Raw genomic sequence first — 6,000 nt, 5'->3', positions numbered from 1 at the left:
CTAAGCTCGACTCCTGCGCATTATCTGACCGGCCGACGCGACGGCGACATGTCCATTGTTGGACACGTTAACATCACTATTAAATACACTGTAACACCTGGCCAGGGAAAATATTATACGTGAAATGATAATAAAATCTAAAGGTTTATTCAGGAGTATTTAAAATTAGTATGTCCTGAAAATTCATCACACTTACTGTAACAGGTCTATTATGATTTTAAAATCAGTATGTTTGTTTGTGTCGTTTAGCAAAGCAAAACAGAGTTATTCTCTCAGGCAAACTATTCCAGGACTAAACCTACCACATTCATAAAAATGGATGAAAGTGAAGAATGTGAATGGATTGGAGTAAGTACGTAATTGGAGGAATAACTGAGTATGTGTAGAGAATAGAAATAGACACTGACAATGTCAAGTAGATTAGAATAGGGAAAAACACTGTTTTTGTAGAAGATTTCGAACAATTCGAGATGTAGGAAAGCAGAAGTAATTGAAGGTTTTCATCCCTGAAAACATTATAAAATTAAAACAGTAGTAGGTATAATAAACAATGGCATTACCGTCATCCCTTCAGGCTGTACCCGAACCCAGCAACTAGTAAGTAACCCGAAACCAGTACCGGCTCCATCCGGAATGATCCGGTAATAGCGGGTAATTGGGCGGAATAACCATGTTAAATTGTAACCAGAGCCACACCGCACCGCCTTGTTTAGCTAACTGACGGGCATCGATTTACAATCACGAATTACCATGTGGCCTAACTGTATCTAGTGTTTTAGAATGCTGAGCTGAAGATATGGTGACTATTCTACATATGCTAAAAACCACTAAACTTTAGTTTATCGGTCATTTAAGAAGGAAAATGGTCTGCAATGCAATCACGATGTTTCTAGTGTTGCAGATATACAGTGTACAGCTGCGGTGGCCGTTTATCATCAAGTCAAGCCTAAAAGTTTCGTTGCTGTGGAATAAAAAAAGGATTCAATGTTTGACAGTAATTGATTAATTACACGTTAAGAAATTAACCAATAAAATTTTAAAGAAAAATATATGAAAATCCGAAAACTCCGATGAAAACTTTGAATTTTACATGAAATTTTAAGGGAAAGGTAAGCGTTAATGAAAAATCAATCGTTACTCGTGATTAAATTTACTAAAAACTAACCTCAAAATGTAATGAAAATATTTAACGACCGACTTTTGTACATTATGATGGCGTCGCACTCACATCTCAGTTTCAAACCAGTATGACATAACATAATTCAATCCCTTTCAAAAAGCATAACACCAGTAGCAGCAGCGGCCATAAAATAATAATAGCACATCGAATCGCATTACAAAAATCATATTTAACAAGTAACTTTCACACCCCATCGAATTCAATATGGCTGCCGCGCCACGCTACATGGTTACATAATTACGAGCTGGCACAATGGGCCAGCACAATGGGAGCGGTGAGATGTCGCCCGCCAGGGGCTCCAAAACTAAATATGGCGAACGTATCTTTTAATATTATGTACATTTTTATATTTCATTGGTAAGGTCTTTGGATTTTCCAAGTAAACTTGTCCACGGGAAAATGGAGATAGGATGTTGAAAATGGTGGTCTTTAATAACTTTAAGCATTTATTTTGGGTGTTTCCGTTTTCATCCCAAGTTTTCATCCCACAAATATTTTATTCCGTTTTCTACCCAAATCTTAGTCCGTGTTCTACCCACAATCATAATAATAGTTGTTTTTTCCGTATTCTACCTAAAATATATTCCGGTTTCTACCCACTGCAGTTTATAATTGTTTTTTGTACAGACAGAAAAATAATCTTAAACTATTTAAACTTTTTATACTTATAATTTGATGAAGAAAATAAAAGAACAAGTCAAATCTGCCGATGGTCGCCCTATTCAACAGATCTACGAAAATGAAGTTTTATTAATAAAAGAACAAGGGTTAGATTTAGTAGAAGAAATCCCCAAGTTCTCAAGTGTGAAAACAGCATTTTTCGATGCCCGAAACAGAAGTCAAAATGTTTCTAAATTAGTATTTAAGAACAAAAGTGAAGTAGAAATACCGAACAACTTTAAAGATTTTTTACTGTTTGATTACGAAGATAATAATAGATTAATAGAATAATTGCGTTCGCTACACATGAAGCTAGAGATCGAATGAGTTAACTTGCAATGTTTTTTGGAGACGGAATATTTAAATGTTGCATACGACCATTTATGCAGCTATATGTCATTCATGGTGACATGGGCAGCACAGATGTAGGATGTAGGATGAATAATACTTACAATCTGCGATTTTTTTAAAATGTAGAATTGATAATAGTACGAATCTGTGATTTTCTAGATATCAATATTCTAAAGACTTAGTTGTGTTAATTAAGAATAAAGATTTTTCTAACAAAGTTTGTTTGTCTGCTAACGTTACTTACATAAGTACATAAGTTACTAAACAGTTATGTACTATGCCGTGGGTTGAAAACGGAGTCCATTTTTGTTGCGGGTTGAAAGCGGAATAATTATTATTATTTTTAACTCCTGGGATGAAAACGTGGGATGAAAACGGAAACACCCTTTATTTTCGGTTTTTGAGTAGAATTATACAAAAAAATCATATAAAATAAATATAAACTCTACTAAAATTAAACACACAAACTATTCAGTAAGCAAGGAAACCTACAGTCCGGGATTTAAAACTTTACGTATGGTATCAGACTGACTTAGGTACCTACAATGCCGCCCATTACATATTTTTCCTATAGAAAGTAATAGAAACATTGTATACCTAATCCCCACAACATACACGGACATCTGCCACGCGCGGACGTAACTACGAACGACTATAATAATAATTTAATTAATCAATTATTATCCCCATGAGGCCTCGCACACGAACACTACTCGCGCTACTCCTGCTGAGGCGCCATTGTTGCTACACTTTCAACAATTTCCCGCCAAATGTTAATGTTACACAGTCTGTTTTATAGGACCAAAAATTATATTATTTTATTTTTTCCGATTTAAACTGTAAAGTAATTTTACCTACAAGTATTTTTATTTTTGCTAAGGCTTAAAACTATCATTATGGATAAGGAACAATTACGAAATCGATGCCGTCGGCAAAAAATATTCCGCTGTATTCCATACCTATCCATAAATTGCAGTAAGGATACCTACCTCTTCATAGTCTATACAACAAAAAAAAAACAATCAGCATTCCAAATTCAAACCAGCATAAATACTTACACCTAAAAAAAAAAGAAAATCCTCTACACGTCAAATTAAAACTTTTTAAACTTGACAAAGCAATGAAACGTTAGACGCGCGGCCGCGCACGGCCACAGATAATTGAACATTTTTGTACAGATACTCGAATTTTAGATGTGTCGTGTTACGAGCTGAAACCAGACACTACCGGGTGCCGTTGATTCGATAACAATAGGATATGTCTAGAGGAATTACTGAATTTGTGGAATTCGATAAAAGTTTTATGAGATTTTAAAATGACGTGGGCGAAATGTGGGTTCATAATAATAATTTTATTGATGAAAACAAAAATAGCTTTTAAAATCTAAGTATTTATCAAAATGAAAATGCAATTTTGTTTAACCTTTCGATGTTAAAACTAAGATTAACATTAAATTTAGCTAACATTTGAGTTAACTTCGCTTTTTCTTTAATCCATCACTGAAAACAGAAATAAGTGAAGCTGAAATTAAAATGGCCCTTTACTCCTACACTGCCTGAAAGGTCGTACGGTCGGTCGTACACAAATCAATTGGAATACAATCTAAAAATAAAGTCAAGTTTAGCAGAGAAAACATTTCGATCATAAAAGTTTCATTCTAAAATAGCCTTTGGAGTTTGGATAGTCAAGGACTATTTTGCAATATATATAAATCTAAAAGGTCAAATCAGGGGCCGAGGCAATACTTATGCTTGTGAAGCTGTTGGTACATAATTCTAAATTATCTAGATATATTTATAAGGTATTCTAAAAGTATCTGCCACGGCTTTAATGGGAGGTAGTGTTGTGTTTGAAGATTACAATAATATGAAGAAATTTCGTACCAGTTAATTTAATTTAAGAACATAAAGAAGTTAAATAAACATTGACTTTGCATAAAGTGGTTCACAATACGTACTATGCGTCGCTTCGTCAGACGCACGCACTAAGCGACAGAGACAGTGAAAGAGATAGCTCTTTCATAACAAACACATATGTATAGAAAAATTCATAATCAATAATTTACATTTAGTATACCTTTTATATGCCTACTATATTTTAGCTTACTACTACATACAAAAGATTTTATTAATTTTTCGTAAGTGCCTTAAAAATAATTTAAAAACACACACGACACATTCATACCTCCATGTACGTTTTTATAACCTGCAATGTAATGAGCCTTCATGCAAACGGATAAATATAAATAATTGCCAGCACAATAAACATAATAGCTGTTTTGCTGGTCACACCGGAGTAGGTATCAGCATTATGTATCATTACTGGACTATCATCAGCGCAGTGGTGACGAGTCATCGGTAGATTACTTCCGTATCAACCTTGGTGTGGGCTGCTGATGAATATCAATTTGGTGGAGAATATAATGTAGATAGTAGTAGATACCCCTATGTAACCAAACGCCTTATTTTTATAATAACTATCGTGAGACATAAAAACTACAACTTATTCTGAAACGCCTTATTGAACTAAAATTTACTTATGATGATCCAATGCAAGCTTTACCAAAGAGTTAAGAATCTTTTACTATGTATTTATATTTATTTACTAGCTTCTGCTAGCGGCTTCGCCCGTACTCCCGTGGCATAAATAGTCCTATCACCCAAGTCTGGTCATACCCTGTCTATATACCAAATTTCGTCAAAATCTGTTCAGTAGTTTCATCGTGTCTGGCAAACAAACTTTCATATTTATAATATTAGTGTGAAATACTGCCAAACTTAAATCCTATGTGCAATTTGTACTGGCTAACTATGCTCCTAAAAAACAATTCTGGTACCATAAATCTTTCCTATAAGTAAATACCGGGCAAAAAACATGACACATCTTATGAACAAAAAACTAACTTGTAACACAACTACAGTTTACTTGAGCTCTATATAATTTGTATGAATTAGAATCATATTCTAATCTGCGAGCATTACAACGAATGGCCCCGTAAATCATCCGCCATGACGGACTGAAACCATTACTCCTACACACGTATACTGCTTTTAACACTTACAGTATTACCTCGGATAATCGTTGGTCTACATCTAACATTTAAAACTTTTTTCACTGTATCATAGAGAAACTAAAACCATTGTGAAATGTTAACAAAAAAAAGTAACGTTCTTATTTTGAATTTGGTGTTAATGTTCATTTTATTCGTATTATTAAAGCATGGGCTACACTATTTTAATATTGAAGGGCAGTTTCAAACAGAGGTTTGAAATAGTATATTTACCATCAAAAACATCCTGTAAAAAAGCCCAAGTCTCGCATCTCAATTTTTCTACCGCAAAAAGTTGTGAGATCCATGTAATACCAAGTCGGTTTTTTTATTCCGCATTTTAGGGACTTCTGTCTTAAGTTGATATGTAAATTGTTATCATATAGGTAAATATTACATTTATTTTACGTTTTAAATAAAATAGATCGACTTGGCTATCGCACGTAATCATGCAATTATTATAGATCATAGTAATTCGTAATCATGAAATAGACTAAACAATATAATATGAGAAATGTCAATAAAAATAGGTATACTTGTGTTTCATGCGATATCCAAGACAATCTATTTTATTTAAACACAGTCACAAGCGGGTGACAATATATAGAAAGAAAGGAAAAAGAAAGACAGTTTCTTTGCACCGTTACAAAATATTGCAGGCAAAACAAGAAAATAATTTAAAATGTAAATAAATAAGCATCACGGCGCAAAAAGCCCAGTGCTCAGCTAAAATGCCGTTTATTGAATTTGACATTCTCAT

The sequence above is a fragment of the Spodoptera frugiperda genome, chromosome 31 (genome assembly GCF_023101765.2).
Source record: "Spodoptera frugiperda isolate SF20-4 chromosome 31, AGI-APGP_CSIRO_Sfru_2.0, whole genome shotgun sequence".
Classification (NCBI taxonomy): domain Eukaryota; kingdom Metazoa; phylum Arthropoda; class Insecta; order Lepidoptera; family Noctuidae; genus Spodoptera; species Spodoptera frugiperda.
Note: the sequence above shows the minus strand (reverse complement) of the source record.